The sequence below is a fragment of the Corvus moneduloides genome, chromosome 8 (assembly GCF_009650955.1).
Source record: "Corvus moneduloides isolate bCorMon1 chromosome 8, bCorMon1.pri, whole genome shotgun sequence".
In the NCBI taxonomy this organism is placed as follows: Eukaryota; Metazoa; Chordata; class Aves; order Passeriformes; family Corvidae; genus Corvus; species Corvus moneduloides.
In genome coordinates this window covers 26669096-26684112 of record NC_045483.1, presented here as the reverse complement: position 1 = coordinate 26684112, position 15017 = coordinate 26669096, and the positions used below count along the sequence as shown (strand labels likewise).

At 40.4% G+C, this 15017-nt stretch overlaps 1 long non-coding RNA gene across 1 annotated transcript in view; it reads right to left on the bottom strand.

Annotated features, from left to right (window-relative positions):
• Positions 1-271: 271 nt before the first annotated feature.
• LOC116447633 overlaps positions 272-15017 on the bottom strand; it is a 150505-nt gene continuing 135759 nt past the window's right edge. Inside the window, exon 4 of the long non-coding RNA XR_004241618.1 lies at positions 272-1203. This is a non-coding gene — a long non-coding RNA (uncharacterized LOC116447633). The remainder of the gene's footprint in view (positions 1204-15017) is intronic.

The window sequence follows — 15017 nt, the reverse complement described above, 5'->3', positions numbered from 1 at the left end:
CTGTGATTATTCTTTCATGTTCTTATTCCCTTTGTGATTATGATCATCACTGGCTCCAGGCAGCTGAAAAAGGATTTGTTCAACATCATCTGTTGGAACCACTTTTGGAGGAAAGGCAAGACTTTGATTACCTTTTTTCATTTTATTGTATTGAAAAGCATGTGCTTCTACAAAAAGTTTAGATTTTTGCCCAAACCAATTTTTTTTTCCAGCCAGACCTTTCAAAATTTTGCATCTGACCAAACCAAAGTAGAAGATTTATCCAGTGAAATTAAAGTAAAAAGTCTGTTAGTATGTGCAAAAAGATCCCCTGAAAAATCCCACCTTTTCTTTTTTTTACTATAGAGACCAAAAAACCCCTAATATACATCCTGGACACATTTAATTCCTTTCTATGGGGTACTGTGAAAAAAGATAATCCTACTGTATCTATGTTTGTGCTTGTTTTTGCATTTCCCTGTTTTTAATTAGCCATAAAAATTACATGTGTTTTTGTAACAAGAAGAGTTTGGTTTTGGCTTCCAGAAGAGACTATCATCAGGACTACCATTATGACTATCATTGTGAAATATGAAAAAAGACAATTTGTTTTTATTTTCTTATAAATCGATTAAGCAGCCGGGTAATGGAAATGAACAGCTCCATGGATGAGGCATGACATTACAGGACATCACAGAGATGGGATGTCAAGAATTTGGGAGAAGCACCACGGATCAGTCACTCCTGGGGGGTGTGTTGGTAAGGCTGACAAAAGGTTGCCAACAAATGCTGCTTGTACGATGTGGCTGTTCAGGGATGAAGTCCAGGGGTTAAGGAATGACAAGGAATAGAAGGGAAGAGATACAGCTCCTTTACTGTTCACCCCAGTAAATCCACCCTTCATATTTCTCCCCAAACCAACAGAGTAGCTGTAATTGCAATTATTTTTAATTTTTCACCTTAGTTCAGTTACACCAAAGAGCTGTTCTCTGTTCAGCACTGACAGGTGCTTGCTTCAGTGAAATAGCACATTGTAGGCAGGAGGGCAACCCGGGCAGAACGAATTGCACTGCTTCTCTGATCTGAGGTGACAAAATCCTTTCTTCCGTCAGGTTTTAATCCTCTATGGGTAACATTTTACTTACTGTGCTCTGTGCAGAGAAAATGTGATGCAACATTAATTTTCCCTGCTGCTTTATCTGTGGGCAGATTCCCATTTTCCAACTGCAAAGAAGCAAACAAAAGAAAAAACAGTGAACATCCAATAAACCGTTGGAGTTAAAAACTTGGTGGCAGAAAGAAAGGAGGGAATCAAAATCTTTATCCCAAAAAACCCTATGACTGCTGGAAAAAACCCTCACCAGACAAAAAACCACTGGCTTGATAGAATCACAGGAAGGAATGCCCACAGCATGTACGCTGTAACAAACCCAGGGTTTATACAGTACAGGAACATTCACAGCACACTTAGTGAAAATGCGTACATTGCACTTGGCCACAGTATTTGCTGCTGCACATGACAGGGAACTAATCTACCTCTTGTAACAGCGAGTGCTAAACACAGAGGAAGATTTTTTCACCCAGAGCAACTGTAGTAGGTAATAACACAGCAGAAGTATGAATGCTGATGCAAATCCTAACTGTAAGAACCTATTCGCAGTCTGCAACAGAGAGTGAAGTACAGAAGAGCTAACAAGGGCCATTACGAGGATGTCATGCTAACCTTCTTCCAATCTTCTCACAAACCATTCTCAGCCAGCTGTCTCATCTGGCAAGCACAATCAGAGTTCAGCTCCTGCTTTCAGTGTGCTGACATGAGATTTTGGTTTCCTGGAAGGATCCTTCTGAGGATCTGTGAAGCAAGTAAGCACATAATCCTCCAGGACCTTCCCCCAGCCATTCAAGCAGCCTGAGCAAGATGATGGGGTGTGTGTAAGGAGTCAGACAGCAGCTCTGTCTATTATAGAATAAACAACCAGCAGCTTTGCTGCCAGGGATCCCAGCAGCACCTGCGTTGGGACTGGCAGCAGGGAGAACAAGACTGCCTTGGACAGAGTTTAGGAGTGTGTCAGCTCCCATCCACTGAAGGCCAGTCCAGTGAGATAAACCTTTAATAACTTCTCGGAGAAGCTATGTCTTCAGACAGCAAGGACCCACGGAAGCATACCCATAGGATAATGGCTATTTGATGAGTATTAGCAATGATTCCATTTGATGCTAAATAAAACTTAGGCCTCTGAGGAGAAACCATGGTCATATAATTGTGGAAAGCGAGATCTCTTTCCCCTTGCAGTAAAGGATCATGTAATTAATGCAAGCACAAATTAAAATTTAAATAATTGATAATATTATTACTAAAGAGCTATATATAGCAATGTCAAGAGGCCTAGAAAATCTGGCAGTAATTGAATTAAGCATGTCTAAGGAGCAGCACTAAGCAATCTTCCCACACACATACCCCAAACAAACAATGCCTGGCCCAGAGACATCCCTAGCACAGGAATGGTGTGGGAGGGAACAGAATAATGTTAATAAGGAATAGGGCCACATGGCCTGAAGTTGTTCATCAGAAGAGCCACAAGCAGCTCAGCTGCATGAAGTGAAGGTAGTGATTTGTGCCACGCAAAGCAGTGGAACAGCTGAGGACTGTAATGAGAGCAAAGGACATTTTATAACATTCTGAGTGGAATGGGAACTTCAGCTATGGGTTTGAAATGAGCATCAGAGCACCCTGTCCATTACTGTAGGGCTTTAATACATGAATAGTCAGGTAGTGCTGACAACTGGCCTACACAGAAACAAGGTGGCATTAATGACTAAATCCTTTGGAGGAAGGGAAAACATAGCAATGGCCAGAGAGAGATAATCAACAGGATGATAAGTGATAACAGGTGATAAGTCTGTTACTGAGAGGTCAAACAGCAGCTGTCAAAGTAGAAAAATTCAATATGCCTTCTCCTGTTTCAAAACCACAGCAGTACTGGCCAAAAGCTAAGAACATTCCAAGACCCCCAAAGCTCTTGTGTCTCTCGGAACACTCCTCCCTTGTTCAAGAATTACTTCCCCTGCTTTGTATCCAACGGCTTCTTTCCTGTTCTGTAACATCATAAGTCTGACAGTGAAAGGTTTTTCCCTTGATGCAAGGTTCTTTCCCTGTCTGGCATTCATAAGTGATTACAGATGGAATGAAAGCTCTTGGGAATGGGGAGAGGTACAAAAAATTCTCTCATTGGTGATCATCATGAACAATTTACATGGGAACTTAGAGCAGTGCTGCTCAAACCCAAGCTCCTGTCACTATTAAAAAGAATTACTATTTAATGAGCTTCTGTTTTCTTTAATGGTGTAAGATTAAGGCTGCTTGCCACCAGGTGAATACTAATAGACAATTTTTAAGCAAATGAGGCCCTCATTCCCTTAATTTTAATAAATGATGGAATAAAACATGCTTTCTTATTTTCCACTTTGTTAAGCAGAAGCTTCACTACAGACTCCTTGCTTCAGCAATTGAAAGCATTTGGGCTTACTTTGTACCTTTCCCTTTAAGGTTTTATTTAGAGAAAAAATTTTATGATAAAAATTGAAAAGAAACATTATGGCACAACAATTAACTGCACAGAAAGCTCATTTCAGTTTAATATTCTACTGCAGTGTGTGAACTGAGGGAGAGCAAGAGAAATCAGTCCCGCTCAAAGCAAACGGGAAGCTGACAGGTGAAGCTTGGTGGTGTGGTTCATGAGCAAGTTACTGTGAGAAAAGCTGGAGGGGAGATTTCCAGCACATTAGCTGAACCATGGGAACTGCTTGTGCTCATGCCACCTCGAGAGGTAAATGTGTAGCTTGCCCCCAGGTGAAAATGGATCTTGCCATTTCCAACACAAAGCACATCTCTGGCTTGAAAGAAGCACCTGAAGGCAAATAATGAGGCAAAACAGCAGAAGATTATGAGGGATTCCTCCCAAGGCCTGTCGACAGCAGAAGGTATGAATATACTTGTTTAGAAATCTAATATGTGGACTAATGATTATTCTGAAGTAGGAACCGGACTTTAAGCACTGGATGGGTGCAGAGAGGATCTCTGAAAGCCACATAGGAATTGCAGCCTAGGGAAGATGGAATCAGGATGCAAAGGGAAATAGAACATACTCAGCTGATGGATTGGACAAAAAAAAACTTTGCAGCAGCAGTTTTGGGAATAATATATTTGTTGAGAACAAAGCTAATGGCGTTGTAGCAAACAAAAATACAAAGAGAAGGGCAGAACTTAGAAGAAAGCATGTCAATTATTAGGAGGCACACAGCAGGCCATATCTTTTAAGATCTTACAGAATAAGAACCTGCAGATTCTGGAAGTAACCAATATCAAATTATGTCTAATTAAAGTTTAAATAAAAGGCAGGACTGGTATTTTTCACAGTAAAATATAGTAAGGAAGGCTTAAAAGAGGGCAACTAAGAATTCTCTACTAGCCATCATCAGCTAGAGCTGCTGGAGAAGACACCCAACAAGGGATGGTAGATTTTAATTTGGACTGATTGAATCATATATATCAGAGTGGGCTGTCTCAATCATCTACACAGGTACTGTAAGTGAAATTATATTTGTAGAGGAGAAAAAGAGTGAACGAAAGCCAGAACCTGCTGAAATATCTGTGAAAGTTTGAATGGGTTAAGCAGTACTTCCATATTGTGCAAAACCCTAAGCACAACTACAATCAAGTCTTAACCACCCTGAGCCTAAATGCCATCTTAGAAAGCAGAATTTGTACAACTGCAGCTAAATTAATTGGGCTGACAGAAAACATATGATGAGATTTTTTTTCAAAATCGAGTGTAATTACACTTCCCTTTAACCCATTTCTTCCTCACAGTTGCGTTACATAATTGCACAATTTCAAAGTCAAAACATAATAATAATTTATCATCAGTAAAAACACTCAGATGTTCTTTCAAATGCAAGTATTACAGAAACAATTACATTTTGCTTTAAAAGCAGGAACACTCAGTGCTCTGCTCATTACTGGTGCTCAGAATACAACAATCATGTTATTCAGGATACTTATTGTCCACATAGGTGCCTGGCAAATTGCTCTGAACATTTTCTAGTGCAGTTATGGACAGATTGCTTAAAGGTTGCATCCAATAAATGGAACAGCATTGTGACATGTTTTGTACTATTTATAAGAAAATATAAGCAGCTTTAAATCCCCTCCATCTAAGGGTGTAGAAAGTCTTGAGACTATGCAGTGGTTATCAACAGGTAGCTACATTTTTCCTTTAATAATAAAGCTAAAAGGAACAAGCCATGAATGAATGACTAGGGAACAATTAAAATTACTGACATTTTTAATTTTACAGCACTGGTTGGTAACTTACAGCGTTTTTAATTAAAGGTGTTGTTTTTCTTGTTTAATTCTTTTCTGTATTAGTGCTTTAATTTAGCTGGCTGCTAAACTGCATCTGCAGGCGTGCAGAAGAGGTTGTACAGAGTGGGAAATAGCAGGGGGAATGGACAGGATTTTTGTGGGACTGCAAGCTTAAAACCTTAAAAAGTTCAGAAGCTTTCTCTCCAATTTGCAGGTTACAGAAGCCAAGAGATCCAACAGAGGTAGGACATGGATTTAGCTAGTTTATTTGAGCTTGGCTTGTGTCCATATGCTTTTCTTCTCCTTCAATACTGCATAGGGACAGCCACCACCATCTAGAAGAATTATCAGACTTGGCTCTAATGACCCTACATTCTGATTTTCGGAGAGGAACCTATTGATTCAGTTGCAACTCCAGTGGAAGATGTAATAGAAGACCAGCATGATTTTTCTAGTTGAGATTTTCTTTTGTGCACTTGGGATCCATTAGTATTTACTAATAAGTCAAAGCTATGTAAATACACAAGGTGTAGTTTCCCCTGAAATTCCATAGGTACTTTGATATGGAAGGCTGCTTGGGTAGTGTTCTGACTGTCTGCCTTAGGTTTTTGAAGGAAATACCCTTGCACAGACATAATGTGACAGATCCTTGCCCTGTTCTCTTCAAGTTTAACTGGAGACTACAGTAGTTGCCTTTATATAAACACACAAAATTAGAAGTGGAGTGGTCATTCAGCTTTACAGCACTGCAGATAACAATGGGAGAATCAGTTCAAGAGGAAGAAGCACAGAACAGCACAACACTGCTCACTCTACATCAATGAACAAGTGCAGTGCAGTGAGACTCCAGCCTCGTTTTTGCTTACAGAGTCCTTCAGAACTGAACCCAGACCCACACAACGTGAGAGACTGGGACACAAAGTTAATTTGACACTTGACTTTTTTTCCCCCTACAGTTTTGCATTTTGTCTGAAGGTTCAGAGCTTGTCCTACTAATTTTTCTCAGTGTTTCAAAAATCCTTCAGAATATCTGCAAGCAAAACTTTACAGCAGGTTTAGAAGCTTCCCTTAATTTCCAGAGCTGACTGGGAGGGAAGCTGACCCTGCAGGTATTAACTGGCAATTTGGATTAAAATGCCTCATTTAAAGAAATTACTCCACGGATGAATGGTTACCTTGCAGGAAGACAAAAGTAAACTGAAGGACCATTGAGCTGGCATATGTTTGTGTCCTGAAATAGAAGATCCCTGGGAATAATTGCAAAAAATAGCCAAAATAAACCTGCTTTGCAAAAGCAGCAGGATGATCAACAGTCATATCTGTGGTTTAATTCCAGTTTACATAGGGACCAGAGTCTTTCCTCCTTACTGGAGAGAGCTGTGAGAGCCTGTGCTTTTCTTTTAAATTCACAGACTTCAGGAGGAAGGCTTGAGACCATTTTAACAGGAAGATTAAAAGTGAAACAAAAAAGGAATAATATTCAGATGGTTTGATTTTCCTTATTCTAACTCAGTTTCCCCTTTGCACTGCAAAAGTGAGGTACACAATGAGGGAGTGACAATAGCCAGACTATTTTTCAACAAGTTTACAGCTTAAGTACACAAGGCACATAAAATGGAAAAGGGAATGCTTCATTTCCGTTTTGAAGGATGGTCATACAGGGACTAGGAGATTTAGTGATTTGTTCAGAAAGAGCCTGTGCTGTAGAGCAGGAAAACACTCCAGAAATCTCATGCTCATCCTCTCTTTCTCGATGATTAATAATACTACCCTGTTAAAAATTTAAAAATTGCTTGTCAAGGGCACCAGCTCAATATCCTGGCTTCCATCTATTTTTAACATGCATGTGAAAGGAAATGGTTTCAACACTGAAATGAGGATGAAATCCTTCACCAAGAAGGGTTGGTGGGAAGTAATTACAGAGCTATCTTTTGTTAGGATGGTCACATCCACACTTGCAGGGCTCATGGGTTGAGGAAAGCCCTATAATGTCATTTTGGATCTGCATCTTACCTGCTCTGCTCCCCAAAAGTAGCTTCTAAGGACGGTAGTTGCTCAGAGATCCTATTCATGGGGAAGGGTATCTTGGTATGGCATAACCCATGGGTGTGCTGTCAAAAATCTGTGCGTGGTCTAACTCTGCTGCAACGTGTTACAGACAGTCCTGCAACTTTTGCAACAAATGCTTCTCAAAGCAGTAACATGGCTGTAGGCACATATCTCTGTGCCCTCAGTTAAATAAAAGAAAAAAAAGGTGCCTTGTTTCTAACACAAATCTCTTGTAAACTACAATTTCCCGTGCCTTTTTTCTAACACAAATCTCTTTTAAACTACAATTTCTCATGCCTGCTGAAAAGGCATCTACTGGTTCATTTGGAAGGTCCAATCGGGTGCAGAAAATGGAAAAAATTTCCCAGGTTTCCCAACACAATTAATCCCTAGTGAATCTTCCTGATTAGCTTTCTTTTTGGCAGGTAATTAAGACCTTTAGCAAATTACTCATGTGCTCAGGTTATAAATGTCATTTATTTTATAAGCCCTATTCCAAAACCAGCAAATAATTCTAAAGAGATGCCATGGAGAGGGCGGATGGTGAGGAGGCAGTAGAATAGAAAAAGGCTGACAGCTTCTGAAGGGAAAGTGCAGGGAGTGCTACAGACAGGAAACCAAAGAGACAGGAGGGAAGGACAGCCAGCCAGGGAAAGAAAAACTGCAGAGCAATGGAGGGATAGAGTGGAGGAAACTGCAGAAGAGAGAAAACATGACATGGAAATGGAGTAAATAATAAGACAACAAGGTTATTCCCAGTAGCCCTGCCCATAGTAGCCATCAAAACAAAAGGGGTTGCTTCAAGCTCTACAATTTCACATTAGTCTTTCCTGTAACCATCATGCCCATTTTAAACATAAGGCTCTATTTCCCTTTTCCCCACCCTCACTTTGACTTTTCCATCAAGTTTTTCATCCAAGTGATGCTTCTCCAGTTTAGGAGTGCTTCTTTATGGCACTCACAGGGGCCTCAGTCTCACTGCTTCGAAATGCTACTGGGAGACAAACTGCAGTAAGTAGGAAAGAAAGACAAGAGAGAACTCAAAGGCTCATGGGTTTTTTTCCATCCCTGTACATAATCTGTCTTTTTTAAAATAATGCATTAATCCATTAAAAAGAGATTTAAGCCCTTGCTCTTTTTAAAGCAGTTTACACAACTGACTTTTTTTTTCTCTGACCATTTCACTGCTCTGTTTATGGTTCTTTCACTACCTCGAACTTTTTAAATAAAACACTTGAGTTCCAGAAAAGGGGGTTTTATCTCCTTAATGAATAAAATGTCTCTAATCCGCTTTACAAAACTCAAAATAAAGCCTATAAATGTATTGTGGGTGTTTGATGATGTTTGTCTGCTTTATTAGTCATGTAATACAGCACTGCAATGTTTTTTTCACCTTGGATTTTAAAGTACTCTCCTTGGACCTTAACTGCTTGTGGATGGGTTTGGGATTGCAGTGCTTCTCCCCCTCCTTCCTGCCTGCCAGACTCCACCAAGCTGGAAGCTTTGCCAAGTGCTTTGAGACCAGTGTTTTCAGCAGGGAGGTAGCATCAAACCCGGGGGTGTGTCCCACTGAGCATTACTGCTGTGCCCAACAGCATCACAGAATATTCCGAGCTGGAAGGGACCACAAGGATCATCGAGTCCAATTCTTAAGTACCACAAATTTACAGATCCTGGAAGACCCCAAAGCAGGCATGTCTTGAGCTGCAGCTCAATGCTTACAGCCAGCTTTGCACTTCACCAGCCCTCGGCTTACCAGTGCCAAGCCGTGTCACAAAGCGTATGCCATAAAATCTAAGTCAATGCTGGCTGCCTGAAGTCCCCGAGGGCTCACCCAGCCACCACTCTCTGGTGTCCCAAGCTTGGCCCCTGGTGGTGGCAGCGAGGAACTTGCTGTGGGATCTCCACACTTCCCAAGGGCTCCTGCACCTCTCTGCACGATGAACCAACACATTCCTCTTAACTTGCAGCAGCCTGGGTACTGGGTATGATGCTTCTTGCATGTTTAATCTTAAACTTTACACCCTGTAAGTCAGAGTCACTGTTTTAAAATATTTTTCTTTTAAAAAGTAAACAGTAAAAAAATTGTGATCTTTCATGCAGGTTGGAAAGATAGACTGGATCCCCACCAACCTTACATACATTATTTTTCCCTCGGAAAACAGATAAAAGATGTGCTATAAAAAAGAAAACCCAGGCAATAGATTAGAAATATTCAGTGCCAAAACCAGCTAACTTTGCCTTCAGGGAAGGTTGTATTTCAGCAGTTTTGCAGTGTGCTCCAACTGCTCTGCATGTGCCCACCCCTTACCTGCTGGGCAGCCAGCCCCAGCTTGCTCCAGAACTGCTCAAGTCCCACTTGGTGAGAAAAAACCCCTGTGTACTGCTGGAGCCAGGACCTAACTAACAGGGCTGCATTATCATTGTAGCAAGTATTTTGAAAGCCAGCCTGAAGCCTTAAAGAAATGTTGACTTCTATCTTGAGGGTAGAAGGAATACACAGTAAGTACCACCAAACGAATTATTAATTGCTTAGGTAAAAGAATGAGGCTAATTCCATCCTGAACTCTACCAGGATCCCTCAGGATTCTCTATAAAATACTGGTAAGATGCACACCTGATTTTGGAGACCTGATATATTCGCAGAGTCAAGCAAAGTGAAATTTAACTGTAAAAATATTGTTTCAAGAAGAATTCTATGCTGTGAGATGCAAAAATTGCTATTTATTTTACTGCCTACATGGAAGAGGTGCTTCCATGATACAAAACAAGCAGGAGCAACATTTTGGTCAGCCAGAAATGAGGGAACTGCCAGGAAAACCTAAACTAAGCAAAATGGAGAAAGAGGTTATACTTTGCTAGTGCCTGTAAAACCAACCAGGCAATGAGATATTCTTAAGTTTAGTTTTAGTCTTAACATGCATTTCATCAAGCTGCCAGAGAAATCCTGAGTTTTTCTTCTCCCTCTTTGATTTACTCTCCTCTGCAGAATCACTGTGTAAATCTCCAGTTTCAGCTGCCTTGGAGACAAAGTCACACGACTGAGAAATGGTATATTGCCTAAGAAAGGTAGTGCATCATGAAAGCAAACATGTCTAATACCGTGCTGACGATGTGATTCCAGGTTACAAATGTGCAGTGATCCTAGGCCGAAGTTTACTGGCAGATCCTGCCCACAGCCAGCTCTCCCAAATTGCCCTAGAGCTGACCCACAGCCTCAGCAGTGCAGTACTATCCATGAGTTTGAAAAGAGAAGACCATGATCCTTTTCTCATTCTCTTCCTCACAAATTAAAAGGCCCTCAATTTGCTACACTCAGGTTTAGTAGATTTTTCATGTTTGCTGACAACAATTTCCACCTTCAGAAAACCAAAGATGAAAGGACAGTTCTGAGTGTGGCAGCTGATTGCACTCAGGCCATCTGCATGCTCTTCCTACCATTTTTACCCCTTCCTTGCTGGGTGTGAGCTTGCTAAAGCTCCTTCAGCTTGAGGTTGACACCTGGTAAGTGCTATACAAGTGTAAAAATGATTTTATTTGGTCCAGAAAAGAAGCAAGCACATATTCTGCAAGTCAGTGGTAGTTCTCCTGCTTTGTGAAGTCATAGAACACTTCAGGATCCTCTGTGCTGGCTTCCAGTGTGTAAGGATTGCAATGAAAAGCCAGACCTTTTAACTAGCAGTAAAATTCAACTCAGTTAAAGGAGGACCCCAGGCAGCAGCAGTGCCTTCTGAAAGCCATCATCAGAGAATTACTGTGCTTTCAGGTATGGCTCAGGCACTCTTTGCTGATTGTGGAGAATTATTTGCATGCTCTTCAGTGTACCTATAGCATTTATTAAGCAATTATTACCAGTTGCTTAGAGAGACCACAAAGGATCCACCCATGAGTTGCCTTAGAGCAGACTGATATTCCAAGATGACACACTGGACACTTGGTCTGACTGCTGTATTTTATGGAAATGACAGATTGCTAATCTGGGAAAAGGAAAATCTCACCTAATAAAATAATAGACTTTTCTTCCTCCTCTGCAGCATGACCACCTCACTGTTGATAACCCTCATCTTGCAAGAATTCTGTGTCTCTGGCCCCCATTGACATCTCCTGGGCACAGGCACTGAGGCAACTACTGGAATGTGTTCTATATTAACACATAGCAAAGATTTTCAGAAAGCCATCAGTGTTTTCTTAGAGGTTTAGGAAAGAAGAACTGCCATCTTACCAGTAGAGAACTTTCAAAACCATTCAGACGTTCATCAGGCAAAAAAAAAAAAAAAGAAAAGAAAAATCTAGTAAGATCTGATGGGGCTTTTTTTTTCCTTACAAAGAGGAGGTTTGTCAATAGGCTACTTTTAGGATTCCTACCACTGTAAACCAACACTGAACAATACATGCCAGAAGTGTTACCACTCATTGAGGACTCTCTCACATGCCAGATGGGTTTGTTCAACATTGAATGAGACTGTTCTAGAAGTGTTCTGGCCATTTTGACCATATGGCTTTGCAACCTGCAATGAAAGCTTCTGTCAGTCACATGTGAGTAATCCTTAAACACTTACCTCCATCTTTAAAAGTATAGCATAGGAAAAAAGGTACAATTTACAGTTAGATGGTAGTTGTAAAGGATAAACAGTTGGTTTATCACTCTTATAATAGCACTGTTCTTCCTTGATGCTTCTTACCAGTAAAAGAAATAACCTCTCCTCACATTAACTTGAGCACTTCTTCTAATAAAACAAGTAACCAGAGGTGGATTAATCTGCTTTTACAGTTGTCAAACACCCCACATATAAATCATGAATCTCTCTTAATACAGCAAGGACATATGCAAGTTTATAGTGACCTAATGTCACAGGATAATAATAATAAAAAGAAAACCAACAACAACATTAATAATAAACAATCACCATCAGTATTAATATGTATTCTGTGTTTTTCGTAGTAATTTTCCTGATCTCAGTCCTGTATTCATCAATGGAAATTTTGGCCAAATGGAAGTTTGATTTGGTAGTGTTGGAAAGGCATTAATCATTGGGTTAATGAGGAAGAGCAGAATAAATTGCAGAATAAATTTTGTAAGAATTAAAATCATATAAGTAGTAGTTACTTGTAGCAACAAATGTTTGTTTCAGACTAGATTTGGTAATTTACCTCCTTGTCAAGTGGGTTTTTTAAGGTTTTTTGAGCTGGAGAGAACTCAAGAAAGCATTCAAACTCCTATCTTCATTCTGTTCCTAGAAACTCATATTTCATATTTTGAATTAAATCCAAAATTGCCTCCTTGGTGTTGCTGGGGTAAAAATTCACTTTAGTCTGTAAGATGCAGCAGCACTTCTGCGGAGAAAACAAAACAAGCCCAAACCCACTCACATGAACAGATGAGAAATGCAGGCTGACAAAATTTCTGTAGTTTTATATAGGAGGAATTAAAAATAAGGACATTTCTATAATAGTCACGGACATTCCTGACCATTAGCTGAACAGAAAATAGCAGGTAGCATTCAAGAAAGAGAGCAGTTTACCTACCACCCCCAATTTGGTTTAGAGCTACTGCATGGCATGAGTTTCATTACCTCACTTCATCACTGAAAGCACAGAAATTTCTCCCAGACATTACCACTAGGGAAGGCATTAAGCTTCCAACCATAATTTGGCACAGTTTGTCATGAAAAATATAAAAGTTTTCTTTTGTAGAGTGGATATTTTATCATTGTGATTGGGCCCAGAATTCCTGGGAAGGAGGGGGAAGGAATTTTGCCCTTTTATTAGCTCTGGATCAGTCACTTGCGATGCTGACAACCACACCACCACCAATGCTGTGTCTACTGCTGAAAAGAGCTGGGACTCCTTTCCCTCCTCTCTCCCCCTCCCCAGAGATAATTTTCAGAGCAGGTAGTGATGTCAATAAGGTAAATGAACAGACATTTTATGGGTCATTTGTCAGAGTTATGCCAAAGCAAGGAAACATCCATCTGTGGTTAAAGAAAGGTAAGAACTTTGGGAAGAAGCTCTAACACTTCTTTCACCTATTTGCTGCATGCATTCTACCTTCCAGAACTGGATTTAAAAAACATAAATATTCTTGAGCTATTTGAAAACTCCTTACCTCCAGGTGTTATATTTATTCCTACTAGAGCTAAAATGCCAAAAAAAAAGAGCTTTCAATTTCTTGGAGCAAGGGCCACATCTTGGACGACAGTAAGCACAGCAGTTAACATCACAAATTACTGTAAATTGAGTCCTAGCTGTAATTTTCATTTCATTTCATTCTTTCCTTTTCTAGATAGTAGCTTGAATTTGATTACGTTTGTTGTGTACTAAAGCAGAGTTAAGAAAGACTAAATATGCAGCTCTCTGAAGAAAGCAGTTAGGATAGGGAACGAGTTAATTGAGGTTGCAGGCATGCGTCAGCTAAGAGCACACCAGGAAAGTAACAAATAAGTCAGGGCTTCTGTCTGTTCCTGATCGCACCATTGATTCCCTATGACTTTTAAAAGTTGTTTCCAACATGGGTGTTTGCTGAGAATTTCAGTGTGTGCACACATGAAGATCCACAAAGTTGGGACATCAGTGCAAATTAGTTTTCCATTACTGGAACTGGCAACTAACTTAGGAGATACGGAAATTGATTACATAAAAAGAAAAAATTGCCAAGTTTATCACATTGCTGCCATTTGACTGCAATCCTTTTCAGAACAGACCTTCTCAGAACTGCAGCTCCTTATCTGTCTTTCGGTGTTCCAATGTGTGGAAGAATAGTAATATCTCCTTTAGGAATAAAAAGTAGGAGCAGCAAGTTACTGTGTCAGGTTCCTGCAGTCCTCAGTTCTGGGAACAAAGAAAGCTGTGGCTAAAACCTGATGCCCACCTGCAAGTCAGCCCTCACTAGTCCCAGGCAGCCAGAGGCTATCTGAGGATAAAACTGTCTTTGCCATTAGCCAGGCACTTTAATATAGCAGGATTTTTATGGGATTGCTTGGAATATACCAAGCAGTATCATGTACACAAATAATTCTAAAACATCTCAGATGCCTTTTATTGTAAGAAATATCTGTTATTTCCAGCTGAAATTCACATCCTGCTCCAAATATCTGGTGCTTTACCTCTACAGAAGAAGCAGCAAAACTACATACTGGTGGCCAAAACAACAGACCATGGTCTGCAAGATTTTGTCCTAAGCAACCCGGCACAATGAATGCTCGAAACATCTGTTCTGATGGGTCTGTTGAGCAGGTACCAGATCTTTTTCATGATGTCTGTCCTGTCTGGGAGTACCCAACATGAGGAAGATACCCAGATATCCCATTTAGGTGACTTAACACTATAAAAAGAATCTCTGCCAACCTCCATGAAACACAGTAAGAACCCATTTAAGAAGGAGATATAATGGGATATGAAAGAGGGGGAAAAGGAAGTGGAAGGAAACACAGAGTAGCAAGTGGATGATCTTTCCAGTGACATGGTCCCTGATTACATCTTGAATTCTACTGCTCCACTTCTAGCATCTGGTTCAGTGGTGCTCTCATTGTTAGAGCCTGGCAGCTTCTCTTTTGAGAGGGGAGACTCACTGTGCTGCACAGAAAAAAGTGGATGTGAGTAAAATAAAATAAGATCAATGACTTTG